Genomic DNA, 16,942 nt, shown 5'->3' with positions numbered 1-16,942 from the left:
CAAAAAATGACAACTCAGATATGTTGAAATGTACTACTCAGATCTATACTTTTGTCATTTTTTTAGCTTAATAAATTATTTAAAATTAGTATTTTGCACATTTGTGACACACATCATTGACTATATACGCTGATTTGTTTTCTGTTTTTTTTCGAAACTCAATTTTTTTATTTTTTTTATTTTCAAAACAAGATCGTTGGTGACCATTTGCATCAAATCCACGTCCGAAAACAAGGAAGAAATTCATCAAATTGGAAGCTTGCACTAAATCCCTCAAATCAGATTAGATCTACTAATCTACTAATCTGCTAGGAAGAAATAAAGAATCTGACTAGTCCGTTCAGGCCTTCAGGGACTTGCCGTCGCAATCGCATGCTCCGCTCCGCTTCCCTCGCCGGCCGCCGAAATCCCTTGTCGCGTCGCTACTTGCTAGGGCCTGCCCCTGCCGCTGTGTGCATGTGGGACTGGTTGAGAGGACGAGGCGACGAGCGGTGCGTCCGTCCGAGCGAGAGCCTTCACGAGCGGTGCATCCGTGCGCCTGTGTCGCTCTGGGCTGTGGGCTGGCCTGAGCGATGTCTAGAGGGTTGGACTGTATGGATGACTAACATACATGTATAATCTATTTTTTTGCACAAAATCTTGGGTATTCAAGTGAATACAGGTGCATACCCCTGCCGCCGCCAATGGTGCAGAGTCTTTGCGGGCCGTCGCGCGAGGGACCAGGGCCAGCCGCAGCTCTGAGTTGTTCCCGGCTCTTCGTGTTGCCAGCCGTTGCTCGCCGGTGGGTTTCGGACGCCAACACATTCTGGCACGCCCGGTGGGACAGTCTTCGACATCAACTGCATCGCCATCTACATCTGAGATGGCGGAAGGTACTCCAGTCACGTACGAGGATCTGCCAGAGGAGCTCAAGAACAAGTATGACGATGTCAAAGCTCTCCTCGAGGCCGACCTCATCGGCTCTTTCCACAGGACCCGCTCACACGGCATCAGGTGGAGAGGGTTCTCACCTGAAGGCGCGCTCGATGGAGTGGACCTGTCCACCCCTTCAGAACAACGCACCACGTCCTTGCGTCAGGAGATCAATTTCATGGTAGCTCATTCGCTACACCGCCACTCTGAGAGCCTGGTGAACACTTTGGAGCGGGTCGCTCTTCGAGTGCTCCATGAAATCTTGAATCATCGGTACTCTCCGTCAGGACCAGCTCTAGGAACTCATCAAGGGGAGCTACCACTCCAGAGCCGACCACCGCTGCCGTTCGCGCTGGCAGCACCAGAGGTGCCGAATACACCGGCATTCGTTGTCTACAAGATCGGGGGCGATCCTAGTGATTACCAGTTCTTGTACGAGGCGTCCAAGGAGATCCCTCACGGATACACGTGCACATACGTGCCAGACAGCAGTAACTGGGCACTCATGAATCAGACTGCAACAACAGGGACTTCTGAAACAGCAGGAGGAGTTTCTGGATCAGATCTTGAGAAGCAGACGTGGCTGGCTAAGTATGCCGCTCCGACGAACCTCCAGAGCTCAACTCCTGTGGCTAGCTCAGATCTCGAGAAGCAAGCGTGGCTAGCTAAGTACGCCACCCCGAGAAATCTTCGTAGTTCAACTCCTGCAGCTAGCACGGCGGATCAGATCAGCACGATCTTAAGAGACCAGTTCGGCATGGTGCCGAAAAGGAGGGCAATCGGCTATTCCAAGCCGTATCCCAACGACTACGATTTGATCCCACTACCACCCAAATATCGGCTCCCTGAATTCTCCAAGTTTAGTGGGGCAGATGGCTCCAGCTCAATCGAGCATGCAAGCCGATATTTGGCGCAGCTGGGCACGATCTCAGCTGCAGATCCACTACGCGTGAGGTTCTTCGCACAGTCCCTCACAGGATCGGCTTTCGGGTGGTACACCTCGTTGCCACCAGACTCGATCCGGACTTGGAAGCAGATGGAAGAACAGTTCCACATGCAGTATCACTCAGAGGCTTCCGAGTCTGGCATTGCCGATCTAGCACAAGTACGTCAGAAGCGTGGAGAAGCTGTGGCAGAATACATCCAGCGCTTCAGAACTGTTAGGAACCGATGTTATTCGGCTCGTGTGACTGAAAAAGAAGCAGTCGAGTTGGCAGTGGTGGGCCTTGCATCACCAATCAAGGATATGGCCTCCCAAGCAGACTACCCTTCACTGGCGCACATGGTTCAGAAACTGTCGTTATATGAACAGCGCCACCCAGACTTGTACCAGGATAAATTGAAGCGTGCGGTAGTCTTGGTTGAAGCAGATGAAGATGAAGGGTCCGCGGGAGATCAAGAGGTAGCAGTAGCTGAATGGACTCGGGGGGCAACCCCCGTGTCCTGCAAATGGGTGAAGCCACAAGGTCCTCCTAGAGGGTTTGACTTCGACGTGACCAAAGCCGAGCAAATTTTTGATCTCTTACTCAAGGAAAAGGAGCTGAAGTTACCCGACGGTCTCAAACTCCCCACAGCACAGGAGCTGAATGGAAAGCCATATTGCAAATGGCATAACACGTTCAGCCATAACACTAACGACTGCAGGGTGTGGCGTCGTGAATCCAAATGGCGATAGAGCAAGGGCGTCTAATCTTCAACCAGTACGCCATGAAAGTCGACACACACCCCTTCCCCGCCGTTAACACGGTGGAGTACGCTTATCCCGAGGGGTGCCAGCCAGGTTTTTCGTTAAGCATCAACATGGTCGAGCCTGGACACCACTCTGGAAAGGACAAAGGCGAGAGCAGCCGCTCTCGTAGCAAGGACAAAGAGGAAGCCGCTCCACGCGATCGGCTCCGACACGATGGCAAGCGCTACATCACAGAGGGAGAAGTGAAGAATGTACGATATCAACGACCTCTCTCTGATCATCTCCTCAATAAATATGTGAGTCAGTATGACCAGCGCCGGCGGTACAATAGCGACGATGAAAGGGATCGTCTAGCTAGCAGGAACGCCAGGAGACATCGTCGGCATGATCGCGACGAGGAGGGATATGAGCGCTACGCCAAGGAGAAGTCGAGAGAACAGGACGACGTGGACAAGCACTGGGACTGCCCTTTCTTCAAACACTGCTGGGATTCAGGAATGAGCCGATTGCCTACAATCGGCAACTGCCCAGAATGTAGACAGAAGAAGAAGGGTGCAACAGACGTTTCAGTGTTCAAACGTCTTGGGCCTCTCCCATCTAGGAACAAGCCAACTGAGTCCTCTCGGGAAGAAGACCTCGAGGAGTTGGAAGATGACTATGAAGAAGAAGAGGACAAGTACCACCGGCCAAGGTGGTGCCCTGATGGACTCAGCCGTTCCCAAAAGCGTAGGGTTCAGCGACTGCGCGGTTTGGAGGAAGCCGAAAGGTTATACCTGCACACGCTAAGGAAGGCGCGGCCCGATCTGGCCGCGAAAATTCAACGAACCCTAGATGAAGAGGGTCGACCACAAAAGATGGAGTGGCGCCCCAAGCAAAGGAAAGCCGATGATGAGACATCGGCTAGTACAAACATGGTGTTCATCCTTCCAGCGGAGTTTTGTGCTCCAGGATTAGACGAAGCACCTGTGGCACAACTTGACTGCGGCCCACGGCCGGTTATCTTTGAGAAGCCACGTGAAAGAAGTTACAGACACCTGAAGGCCCTGTACTTACGAGGTTATATCAATGGGCAGCCTGTCAATAGGATGCTGGTGGACACCGGAGCGGCAGTCAACATCATGCCATACTCCATGCTACGTCGGTTGGGACGCTCTAGTTCAGATCTGATCAAGACCAACGTGACACTGAGTGATTTCAACGGCCAAGCATCTGATGCACAAGGTGTTCTGAATGTGGATCTGACCGTAGGAAGAAAAACCATCCCTACGACGTTCTTCATTGTCGACAGCAAGAGCACTTACGCTGTCCTGCTAGGGAGAGATTGGATCCACGCCAACTGTTGCATTCCATCTACGATGCACCAATGCTTAATACAGTGGGATGGAGATGAAGTAGAAGTCGTCCATGCAGACGATACAGCCGAGGTTTCAACGGCTGGCATGAACGTTTGGGAGACGGAAGGCCAAGAGCCACTCTCAGGCATCACTTTGGACGACTGCGAGTACATCGACGTGTCAAAAAACGGGGTGATGCTGGTCTTATCCATCGGCACGACCGTGTAACAGGAGCAAAGTCTATGAAGGTACATGGGCAGGCCGATCCTTGTGATCGGCCCCCAAAAAATGAAAAGTAATGATCTTGTCTCAAGCATGTCACGTAGTCATAGTGAAGCACGAACATTGCAAAACCTTCATTGAGCGATTTAATCAACATGGAGGCCGATTCCAGCAATCGGCCAAAATTATCCTCACCATACGTTCTGCCTGTGTTCAACATCGATCGAACGGGCAACGGATTTACGTCGGCTGATGAGCTGGAAGAAGTCAACATTGGTCCTAACAGAGCCGACGTTCAAATAGAGTGCCTTGGATAATCGCAGCCGATATCTGCAGTAACTCGACAGATTCGGCTCGGGGCACATAATCGAGGAACATGTGAGATACATGGGCAAAGTGAAATTTGAGTGGCCGATAGAAAAATCGGCCAGTAAAAAAATTCTCATGATGAACAGCCGATGCACAGCCATCGACTCTAGTACAATTTACACAGATCTACCGGCCGCGTGTTCAAGACGCGTTTTTCGACCAAGTCGGTCTTCGGTTCAGCCCCGAGGCCATCTGCTTCCTCGAGGGAGTGAACGATGAGAGCTTCCTCAGCTTCAATGAGCTGTTGCCCGAACCTTCTCTTCGAGGACCTCCAACCCTTTGTGCAAGGTCGCCAGTTCAGCAGTGCTGTTAGAGGTGTCATCAGTTGCAGAGGAAGAGGTTAGCCGATAAGAACGACAAGGGGTCAGCATGCAACATGAGCCGAGGAGAGGATGGAGCTGCCCTGCCCTTTTTTGGTGGGAGTTTGGGAAACGGCAGGTTCAGGGGCTGACCTTTTCTTGAAGCCGACGGTGGCAAGTCTGGCTGGCTCTGCGTGGTGACTGTCTCGGATTGGCGAGTTCGAGGCCCTTCGACTGAACTGTGCGTCCTCGCCGCTGTGCTCGCCTTAACTGAGGCTCGGGGGGCAGCTGATCTGGTAGACCTTCTGTTTTTAGAGCCGATTGGAGTGTTGTCGGCTGGCTTTGCATCATAACCTTCTTCAGAAGCGGTGAATTGTTGCAGGAGAAGACCACCAGAGCTGTTGAAAGGAATCTGAAAGGGGATCCATCATCATTGACAGGCTCTGGGCCATCTTGTTGCTGCAAAGAAATAGAGCAGGGTTATAAAGCATCACTGGAAACTATCGCGGGGAGATTTGCGAGCAGGTGGCACCTGTTCTGCAGAGTATCAGCTTCAGCGTCAAGATGTTTCAGCAACGGTCCTAGGGCTCTCCTGAAGGCATGGGTCTCCCACATTTATACACCAGCTCTCAGAGTCGTCAGTCGAAGAGTTGAAGGATAGATTGTGAGGGACCGATGCGTTACCATTGGCTCATTGGGCATTGATTAAGTTGACAATCGGCAAAGGCAGTATGAGGGGAAATCGGCTAAATTAGCATAAAGGAAATCGACAGAATCAAATTAAAGGAAATTCTTCATTGATAACGGGATTCCTTACATAAAAAGCTGAGCGCTCTCAAAAGGAAGTACTAGGGGATACATTGCCCCGTTTACTACTGCTAATCCTATACTAAGGGTCCTATCTATGGGCCGTCGCTGCCCTCGTCGTCGCCGTCGTCGCCGCTGTCAGCGCTACTCCCGGCTGACTCGTCGTCGCTGCTGCCGCGGCCGCCAGCAGGGCCCTCGTTGTCCTCGTCCTCCTCGTCAGCACCGTCGTCGCTGTCGAAGTCGCTGAGGTTCCCCGGCCAGGGGCAGAAGCGCTTGGCCGGCGGTTCATCGGAGGAGGTGTCGTCCTCCTCCTCTTCCTCCTCCTCCTCCTCCTCGAAGGAGGAGAAGTCGTCCCAGGAGAAGCGATTGTCGTCACTCTCCTCTTCCGTTTCCCCATCAGCAAGGAAGCGGAGGTCACTTTCTCCGTCGGTCGAGGACTGGTCGTCCTCAGACCAGACAGAGAAGTCGTGACTGGACTCATCCCCGTCTTCTATGGCGCGACGAATGTGGGCCTCGTGGGCCTTCTTTGGGTCCCACTCTAGCGTCGGCTCGCGGGAGGACTGGGTGGAAAGACCCGACGAGGCAGAGGAGGAAGAAGACATGGTGGCAGAGGAGGGCTTTTGGAGTGCAAATGCGAAGGGGATGAAGAAGTGAACTGTTCAGAGCGGTTAAATAAAGGGGATATGGTGGAGATTCAATGCCACAGCAGTTTCCGAGGAGGTGGTACCCAAAGAAAAAAAAACTGCCAAGTCACGCGGAGAAGTTGAGAAGGCAAGGCATCGTGATGAAGGATACTGCGATGGTTCTGCTCTGCTACGACATGACCCGACGAAGAAAAGACAGAGTGATTTTGGAATTATCAATTCCAAAACCAGGGGGGCATGTGTTATCACCAGAATTTGACCGAGTCAGAGGTGGGCCGCGATCAAGATTGGGCTTGAAGAATATACATAGAAGAAATACGTGAACCGGCCTTGTACACGAAGTTTGGGCTAGTTTGCCCTTGTATCTGTAAATATAGTAGGATACGTGTCGGTTAGATAAAACTTGACTCGTGCACGGTTGGGATTATTCCCACGTTAGAAAGTCTACGGACTATAAATATGTATCTAGGGTTATCGAGATAGACAACAATCACGTTCATCACAAACCAATCTTGGCGCATCGCCGACCCCTTGTTTTGAGGGTTTCTTCCGGGTAAGCATCATGCTGCCTAGATCGCATCTTGCGATCTAGGCAGTACACGTTTATTCGTTGTCCATGCGTTGCTCGTGCTGAAGCCTTTTTGATGGCGAGCAACGTAGTTATCATAGATGTGTTAGGGTTAGCATCGTTTTACCTTGCTACATGCTTTCGTTCATGCAACCCTTAGACGTCTAGCCGTCCTTACACCTTTCTTAGGTGTAAGGGCGGCACCTTGCTTGATCATTATTTAGTAGATCCAATCCGTTATGATTGTTCCTTGTTCTTCAAGGATTAGTTTAATATCTGCATAGTTAGGCCTTGCAAACGGGTTGAAGGATCCGGTGGCACGTAGGGTGCAGTTTGCTAACCCTAGATAAGATGTTCCGGGGATCAACTTCATGTTGGTTTTTAGGCCTTATATAGGGTTGGTTTGTTGACACCGTGCGTGGCTGCTAGGCTCAATCGCGAGTAGGATGTTCCGATTATGCGGTGAAAACCCTAAATCGTTGTAGATCGTTTTAGCTTTATGTTGATCAAGCAGGACCACCATGCTATCGTAAACCCTTTACGAATCATGGGTGGATCGGCTCCTTGAGCCGATTCACGGGAAAACCTGAGAGCCGATCGAGGCTCGTATTTAATGTTTACGTGTATGCCATGCAGAAAACCTAAGCGAAGCAAATCCATCACCTTCCTGACCAGGTATAGGTCAGGTGGCACGCCCTTGCACCAGCATCGGACGTGTGTGCAGAGTCTTTGCGGGCCGTCGCGCGAGGGACCAGGGCCAGCCGCAGCTCTGAGTTGTTCCCGGCTCTTCGTGTTGCCAGCCGTTGCTCGCCGGTGGGTTTCGGACGCCAACACTCATACATCATAAATCATCGAGGTTAGGTTACGCTTGGAACGATTGCATCTCATTCTATGCATTATAGCATCTTTGCCAGTTCTTTAAACATTGTCCTTACCGGACGATGATGGTATTTCAGAATTTGAAGTTATCACGTATCGAAGCTTTTGCCTGCATAATCTTGCAGTCAAGGAAGGCAAGTTCACCCTTGCTCATGTCAACTTGATTATTTTCTATTACTTTAATGCAAAGCTATATACTTATCATTCCTGCATCGCAAATAAAATGTTACTTTCCAACTATGAATATGACTATGTGGTTGGCAATGGAACCATGGTATGTGTTGATATGGTGGAGGTTCCATTGCATGGGTTATATCACCCTAGGATTAATTACCAATGCCGTCCAGTGATTCTAGCGCCGTACAAACCGCGTTGACCATGAGATCTATAATGTCTCTGGGGAAGCCAGCCGTATCTTTTCCCTTCTGCACGCCAACGGATTGGTAGAGCCGGCGGGGTGTTGGAGGCACTGCCGTAGGTTGGGATAGCCTTTTAAATCCCCATCCATTAGTGATGATGGCTCTACGATATATGAAGGATTGTTCGGAGTACACCGTGAGTAAAACCGTATTATCGGGGGAAGTCTACTGGGGGTGTACGGTTGGACAAAAGGGTGGGTTTGCAGTCGCGGAGAAGGCGGTGTGGGCTTGGATCTTTATACCTGGCCTCACACCAAAGGAAGTGTGAACGGGGGCAAGTCCCTGCGGATGGCAAAAAGGGTGAGATCTCTTGTGGGAAAAGTAACGCACCTCTGCAGAGGGTATCAAGAATTTTGACTGTCACTCCCTGTTCCGGGAAGGGAACTGCGAACGCGGCAGGAAAGGAACTCCACGAAGTTCTGTTCAACCCGTGAAGACTGACGGGCATAGTTTTCAGAATAAAATAAACCTTTTGAAGAAATGTTTATGAAAACTTGCATTGGCCTGTGACTTTCTGGTCTATGGCTGTAGCTAGTGCATGATACACCTATTTCCTATTATGAACTTGCTGAGTACGCTCGTACTCATTCTATCTCGTTTGAACCCCCTTCTTAGATCAAGGCACCGAAGGAGAAACTACCGTGGAACTCGAAGACAAAGGAGTCAACTGCAACAAGATGAAGAATTCAATCAAAGAAGCCAATGGAGACAACTTCTGCATCAGCTATTATGGAAACCTAGACTAGTAATAGAAGGGAACCTTTTCCTAATCCTAGCACCTAAATAGCTAGCATTCTATAGCAAGCCAGTTAGCTCTTAAACTTGAGTTAGCAATCAGATAGACTACGAGTCGTTCTTCTGGAGCTTTATTTGAAGTTTTACCTCACTATAAAGTAGGAGGCTGTGTGGATCTTATGTAAACAGTTCGTGTGTACTTCTATAGACATACCTTGGACTCGCATATGTTTCTGTTGTACCACTCTGAGAGATGTAATATGAGTGGAACGGTGTTTCACTTGTGTTATGTCAACGACTTGTGTACTACACCATGCAGTGGTACGCTGGGTCATCACAAGGAACTACTTCTTTGGCTCATCAATATCCGTCCTTATATAATATTGTACATCATAAGAATGTCACAGTTGCACAGGTGTTAGCCCAAACACCTTTGAATATTACTTTCAGAAGGGTGCTTAGTGGTAATAAATGGACTGCATGGTTACAATTATGTAGGAAATTGATGATGGTTAATTTGACTGAAGTTGATGATCGATTTGTTTGGAATTTGACATCAAATGGTTTGTTTACAGTAAAGTCAATGTATGAGGATCTTATGTGTGATCACACCTCTTTTTTGCGAAAGTACTTATGGAAGGTTAAAATTCCACTTAAGATTAAGATTTTCATGTGGTTTTTGAGCAATAAGGTTTTATTAACTAAGGATAATTTAGTTAAACGGCATTGGAATGGGTGTACAAAATGTGTTTTTTGTGGGGAACAGGAAACAATTCAACACCTTTTCATTGAATGTCCTTTAGCTAAGCTCTTATGGCGAACGATTAATTTTACTTTCGATCTTCCACCTCCGACCAATATTACTGATATGTTTGGTAATTGGTTAAATGGAGTAGATAGACAATCTAAGGCTTTTATCCGGATAGGGGTTTATGCTTTATGTTGGTCTATTTGGAGGGTTAGAAATGATATAATTTTTAATAAAAAAACCTCCTTTCATTTCTTGCAGGTTATCCATATGGTGTCCCATTGGGTCCAGCTTTGGGCTCTACTCTCACCGGAGGGGCAGCGGGATGCTATGGCTACTGGTTGCACACGGCTCCTGATGGTTGCTCAGGATATCTTGTGCCAGGCTGGTTGGCGACATACTAGAAGGCTATGTTAATGTGTACTTTTCGATGGTTGATTTTTGTATCAATCCTCGGTGATGCGTGAGTTGTAAACATTACTATTTGAATCTTTTTTAATAATAAAAGGCCGTGTGCATCGTCATGATGCAGAAGCTGGGGTATACCCCCATTTCGAAAAAAAATGAAGTGGTCCCAGCTAAGAGCATCTCCAGCCGCGTCCCCCAAAGGGATTTGGGGGACGCCGGCCAAAAAAACGTCCCAGTCGCGTGCCCCAAAGGCCGCTTCGCTCCGGACGTCCCTCAAATATTGTCCGGCGTCCCTAGCCCATCCCCTGTGTATAGAGACTCCATCGGGGACGCCGGACACGATTTTTACACTTGCTTTTTGTTTGGAGGTCGCGTTTGGGGGACGTGGCTAGGAAAGAGACCTCCTCCAAACGAAAATTTCCTCTGGACGTCCCCCAAACGACAATTCGGCGCTATTGCTGGACGTCGTTTGGGGGATGCGACTGGAGATGCTCTAACCATGACAACGAAGGTCGAGTCTGAAACCACGTCTAGACAAGAAGGATCCGTCGCCCTGAGGTCTGACCTAAACCCCTTGAACGATTTGATGAAACCTCACTGGAATACTTGTACTAACTTGGCCGGTGTGGCAACGGCATCGTGGTGGCACGCCTAATGTTTTTGTGGACAGGTAAAACTTTGTGGCTTCCAAGGGTGATAATTCTACTTGCATGGCAAAAGAAGGCTTCAGTAAAGCATTAGGTCTTTCAAGTTTTTTGTTGAGCTTAGTTTCTGCTCTGGATGTTTCCCAAGATAATATCTGGAGCATTGCGCTTTTGATATGGACTGCTCTTCAGCTTTAACTTGAAAAGAAATCAATGTGGTGACATCCTGAACATATCTGTCAGCACTCAGCATACTGTTGTCATGAAATCCGCCCAGGAATACTAGGCGATGTACTGATCTGTCAGTTAAAGGTTCTGATTTGTTTACCTCGATTCTTGATGAAACTGGCCCTGGCATTTCCAACGCAGACACCTGTATGCATAACGTACATCGCACCTTGACTGCATTACACATCGTGGGCGCAGAAGGTTACAGCAGAAAGCAGCAGCGATTATGATATAAACCGATGTGCGTGACTGGCCGGGGACAAGGAGAGGCTGTGGCGATCCCGATTGGGAGGACGTCATGCTCGGCGAGTTAGGCCACACTAGCTCGTGTCCCAGACACACTTATCTGTCATGGCGAATCCGCGATGGGGGGCTCGGCGGCCGAAAGCGGAGAGGCACGCCGGCCGGTGACTCGGCGCCACATGCGCGTGCCCACCACGTACCTTTCACTTTCGTCAACGGTTGGTAGGAGGGAGAGAGATATCAGGGGGCAAGACGCCAAGGCCTAGACGGCTAGAGCGTGAAAGTGTAACTGTTTCAGGAAACTTCACGCTAGTAGAAAGCCTTTAGTACCGGTTCCCTTACGAACTGGTACTAAAGGGGGCATTAATACCGGTTCCGTGCGTGGAACATCAATACCGGTTCGTTATGGACCTTTAATACCGGTTCGTAACACGAACCGGTATTAAAGGGTTTGGGCCCGATTTCCAGGCGGTGGTGGGGCCAGGGTTGCACCTTTAGTACCGGTTCGTGTAAGGAACCGGTACTAAAGGGTCTGTGCCCTATATGAGCGTGCGGCAGCGCCCGAGCTCCCTGCATATCTCATTCTCACTTCTCCTCTCACATTTCCAAATATTTTGCACCTCTCACACTCCAATAATCTTTATTTTTCTCCACCATTTTAACAAGATTAACGGCATACATCTATCCAAGGGTTAGCAATATCATCCTTCCTTCCGGTGTTCCTAATTTAGCTCAGTTCTTTGGTAGTTTTAACTCGTACTATTTTTGTAATGCAAGCAAGGTGTTCGATGAAATGCCTAAGTTAGTGATTTTATTTTTTTATATGCAATTTGAGCTGAAATTATGGTATGTTTTGTAGGTTTTAATTAGTATCATCCCCGTCCTTACCGCTGTCGATCGCCAGCGTCGTCCCCTAGCCGGCACGATACCACCTCGGTGAGCCCCTATTCTTTTTTATAAAAAACAATTAGTTTTATGTGATGAACTTGAATATTAATTAAGTTGGTCACTCATATATCCATGATGTTGTGTATTTAATGATTTTTGATATACATATAAAATGCAGATGAGTCGACAATGGATGTACGGTGACCGGTGCCATCCCGAGTTCATTCGGCATGCATTATTTTCTCAACGTGGCTGAGGCAAACAGGCGGTCGAATGGTTTCATGTATTGTCCATGTAGTTCCTGTAAGAATATGAAGGATTACTCTACCTCGAAGACCCTTCACGTCCACCTGCTGGAGAACGGTTTCATGCCCAGCTATAATTGTTGGACCAAGCACGGAGAAAGAGGGGTTATATTGGAAGACAACGAAGAAGAAGAGGATAGTGACAACTATCCCTTATTCACTGAAGACGGTGGTAGTAGAATGGGGAAGACGAAGTCAAGAAGAGCCCATTTTCGATGAGCCGATTTTTGATGACCCGGATGACGATTTGGGTCGGGCCATTCTTGATGCGAAGATGAACTGCGGAAATGAAAAGGAGAGGTTGAAGTTGGAGAAAATGTTAGAGGATCACAACAAACTGTTGTACCCAAATTGTGAAAATGGTCAGAAAAAGCTGGGTACCACGCTGGAATTGTGCAGTGGAAGGCAGAGAATGGTACTTCTGACAAGGGATTTGAAAAGTTGCTGAAAATAATAAAGAAGATGCTTCCAGGGGAGAACGTGTTGCCCTCTAGCACGTACGAAGCAAAGAAGGTTGTCTGCCCTCTAGGATTAGAGGTGCAGAAGATACATGCATGCATCAATGACTGCATCCTCTACCGCGGGGAGTACGAGAATTTGAATGCATGCCCGGTATGTAGTGCATTGAGGTATAAGATCAGGCGAGATGACCCTGGCGATGTTGAGGGTGAGTCCACCCCCAGGAAGAGGGTTCCTACGAAGGTGATGTGGTATGCTCCTATAATACCACGGTTGAAACGTTTGTTCCACAACAAAGAGCATGCCAAGTTGTTGCGATGGCACAAAGAGGACCGTAAGAAAGATGTGATGCTAAGACACCCCGCTGACGGGTCGCAGTGGAGAAAAATCGACAGAGAGTTCAAGTCATTTTCAGATGACGCAAGGAACTTAAGATTTGGTCTAAGTACAGATGGCTTTAATCCTTTCGGGGAGCAGAGCTCCAGTCATAGCACTGCCGGTGACTCTATGTATCTATAACCTTCCTCCTTGGTTGTGCATGAAGCGGAAGTTCATTATGATGCCAGTGCTCATCCAGGGCCCGAAGCAACCCGGCAACGACATTGATGTGTACCTGAGGCCATTGGTTGAAGAACTTTTAGAGTTGTGGCGTGACGAAGGTGTACCTGTGTGGGATGAGCACGAACAAAAGGAATTTAACCTACGAGCGTTGTTATTTGTAACCATCAATGATTGGCCTGCTCTTGGTAACATTTCAGGGCAGTCAAACAAGGGATACAATGCATGCACACACTGTTTAGGTGAGACTGACAGTAATTATTTGGGAAACAAGAATGTGTACATGGGGCATCGTCGATTTCTTCCAAAACAACATCACGTAAGAAAGAGAGGAAAGCATTTCGGAGGTGAGGCAGATAACCGAACGAAGCCTACCCGCCCTATTGGGGAAGTTATATATGATATGGTCAAGGATTTAAAAGTGATCTTTGGAAAGGGTCCCGGCGGACAATCTGTTCCGCATGATGTTGACGGACACGTACCCATGTGGAAGAAGAAGTCGATATTTTGGGAGCTACCCTACTGGAAATTCTTAGAGGTTCACTCTGCAATCGACGTGATGCACGTGACGAAAAATCTTTGCGTGAACCTGCTAAACTTCTTGGGCGTGTATGGGAAGACAAAAGATACACCGGATGCACGGCAGGACCAGCAAAGTATCCACGAAGGAAACAACCTGAATCCAGAGAAGTATCAAGGTCCTGCCAGCTACGCTCTTACTAAAGAGGAGAAGGAGATCTTTTTTGAAGTCCTGAGTAGCATCAAGGTCCCGTCTGGCTTCTCGTCGAATATAAAGGGAATAATAAACATGTCGGAGAAAAAGTTTCAAAACCTAAAGTCTCATGACTGCCACGTGATTATGACACAATTACTTCCGGTTGCATTGAGGGGGCTTCTGCCGGAAAATGTTCGAGTACCCATTGTGAAGCTATGTGCGTTCCTCAATGCAATTTCTCAGAAGGTGATCAATCCACTTACTCTACAAAATTTACAGAAGGATGTGGTCCAATGTCTAGTCAGCTTCGAGTTGGTGTTCCCACCATCCTTCTTCAATATTATGACACATCTCCTAGTTCACCTGGTTGAAGAGATTGGCGTTCTCGGTCCTGTATTTTTACACAACATGTTCCCCTTTGAGAGATTCATGGGAGTCTTAAAGAAGTACGTTCATAACCGTGCTAGGCCAAAAGGAAGCATCTCCAAGGGCTATGGAACAGAGGAGGTCATTGAGTTTTGTGTTGACTTTATTCCTGACCTTAAGCCGATCGGTGTTCCTGAATCGCGCTATGAGGGGAGACTGCGTGGAAAAGGCACGCTAGGAAAGAAATCAGCAACGTGTATGGACGGACATTCTTTCACTCAAGCACACTACACAGTTCTACATAATTCCATCTTGGTGGCTCCGTACAAAGAGGAACACAAGGAGATCTTACGCTCTAAATACCCGGAGCAACGTGAAGATTGGATTGATGGAGAACACATGAAGACTTTCGGCGGTTGGTTGCAAACACGTCTCATGAATGTCACCGATGACGAGCAGCTGTACTTGTTGGCCAAGCAACCATCTTCTACTATATCGACTTTTCAAGGGTACGAGATTAATGGGAACACATTTTACACTTTCGCCCAAGACAAAAAGAGCACCAACCAAAACAGTGGTGTCCGCTTTGATGCAGAAGATGGCAATGGGAACAAGGTCACATATTATGGGTACATAGAGGAGATATGGGAACTTGACTATGGACCTAATTTCAAGGTCCCTTTGTTCCGGTGCAAATGGTCCAACCTGAAAGACGGGGTACAGGTAGACCCGCAGTACGGAATGACTACAGTGGATTTCAAGAATCTAGGGTACGACACCGAACCATTCGTCCTAGCCAGTGAAGTGGCTCAGGTTTTTTATGTGAAGGATATGTCTAGCAAACCGAAAAAAGAAAAGAAAGGCAAGAGGACACATCATACGATGAGCCAAAGCGGCACATAGTTCTTTCAGGAAAAAGAAACATCGTGGGAGTAGAGGACAAGACAGACATGTCCGAAGATTATAATAAGTTTGATGATATTCCACCCTTCAAGGTAAAAATTGACCCAAGCATCATCTTAAACAATGAAGATTGTCCATGGTTGCGTCGCAGTAAGAAGAAAGGGAAACGGGCGAAGAAAACTCAGAAGACTAGCTAGCTACATATAGGGATCATAACTTGTGTATCTCAATATGGAAATCACTTTTGTGTAATGATGTTACTGTATGTAAGATATTAACAATGGAGATGGTTGGCTTGTTTTACTAGTTAAGTCACGGGCGTCGTGCGCTACATACTTTATCTCATCGAGCAGAGCGTCCTTATCCCGCCGACAGCTTTAGTACCGGTTGCACCCACCAACCGGTACTAAAGGTTACCCACGCGTCCTTATCCCACCGACAGGGCGTCGTGCGCTACATACTTTATCTCATCGAGCAGGGCGTCCTTATCCTGCCGACAGCTTTAGTACCGGTTGCACCCACCAACCGGTACTAAAGGTTTGCCTCTGTCTTCCCGCCTATTTTCTTCCCGCGCTTTCCACCGGTTCCCGCCTCTGTCTTCCCGCCATTTTTTCACTATATATATGTAGGCTTGGCCACCATTTACATATCACATCTAGACTCATATCTGCAAACCTCATCATTCTCTCCCATGGCTTCCATCGCATCTCTAACCCCCGGGAGGCGGAGGCGCTTTGCGCCTCGAACTACCCCTGCCCGCCGGGCTACCGCGTCCCGACCGGCTGGTTGCTAAGCGTCGGAGGCGTACCGGTCCCTCCAGTCCCTCTAGGTGTGGCGCGCGAGATGGCCATCACGAACCACTACTACTTCGAGCTCACGCCAGAGCAGCGGAGGAATCCCCAGTGGCATCCCGACTACAGCCCGACTTGGGAAAGCTTCTTCATCAATCGGCGTGAGAGGGCGCTTGCCAGGCACGAGGAGGGCGGCCCGCCTCCTTCGAACTTCAACGAGGCCGGCCGTCGGCTGTGGTGGCGCGGCCGGACTCTCCAGGGCGTCATGGCCTACCGTGGCCCCCGCCTGCGCTACCCTCAGTCCCAGCCCACGCGTGCTCTCCCGCCGAGGTTCGACTACCGCGACCCCGATGCCAGCGACGATGATGACGGCGACTACGACGACTACAGTGGCGAGTACTATAGGGCTAGGCACGAGTATGACTGAATCTTAAGGTGGCGGTCGGCTATGTGTACCCAAATCTGGCCATGTATCTTAATTTTCAGTTGAGCTATGTACTTTTAATTCGAGTTCAATCGTAATAAATTTTTATTCCCGCCCCTTTCTTTCCCGCCTTTTTTCTCCCACGCGCGGCGTCGTGGCGGGAAACTTAAAAGAAAAGGAACATAAAAAGAAAAAAGAAAAGAAACATACAAGAAGATAAAAAAAGAAAAGAAAAAGAAACAGAAAAAAAGAAAAGAAAGAGAAAAGAAAAAGAAATAGAAAAGGAAAAGCAAAAGAAAAGAAAAAAAGAGAAATAGAAAGAAATAGAAAATAATAAATAGAAAAGAAAAGAAACATAAAGGAAACGAAAAAAGAAAAGAAACA

The sequence above is a fragment of the Lolium perenne genome, chromosome 4 (genome assembly GCF_019359855.2).
Source record: "Lolium perenne isolate Kyuss_39 chromosome 4, Kyuss_2.0, whole genome shotgun sequence".
NCBI classification, from domain to species: Eukaryota; Viridiplantae; Streptophyta; class Magnoliopsida; order Poales; family Poaceae; genus Lolium; species Lolium perenne.
Note: the sequence above shows the minus strand (reverse complement) of the source record.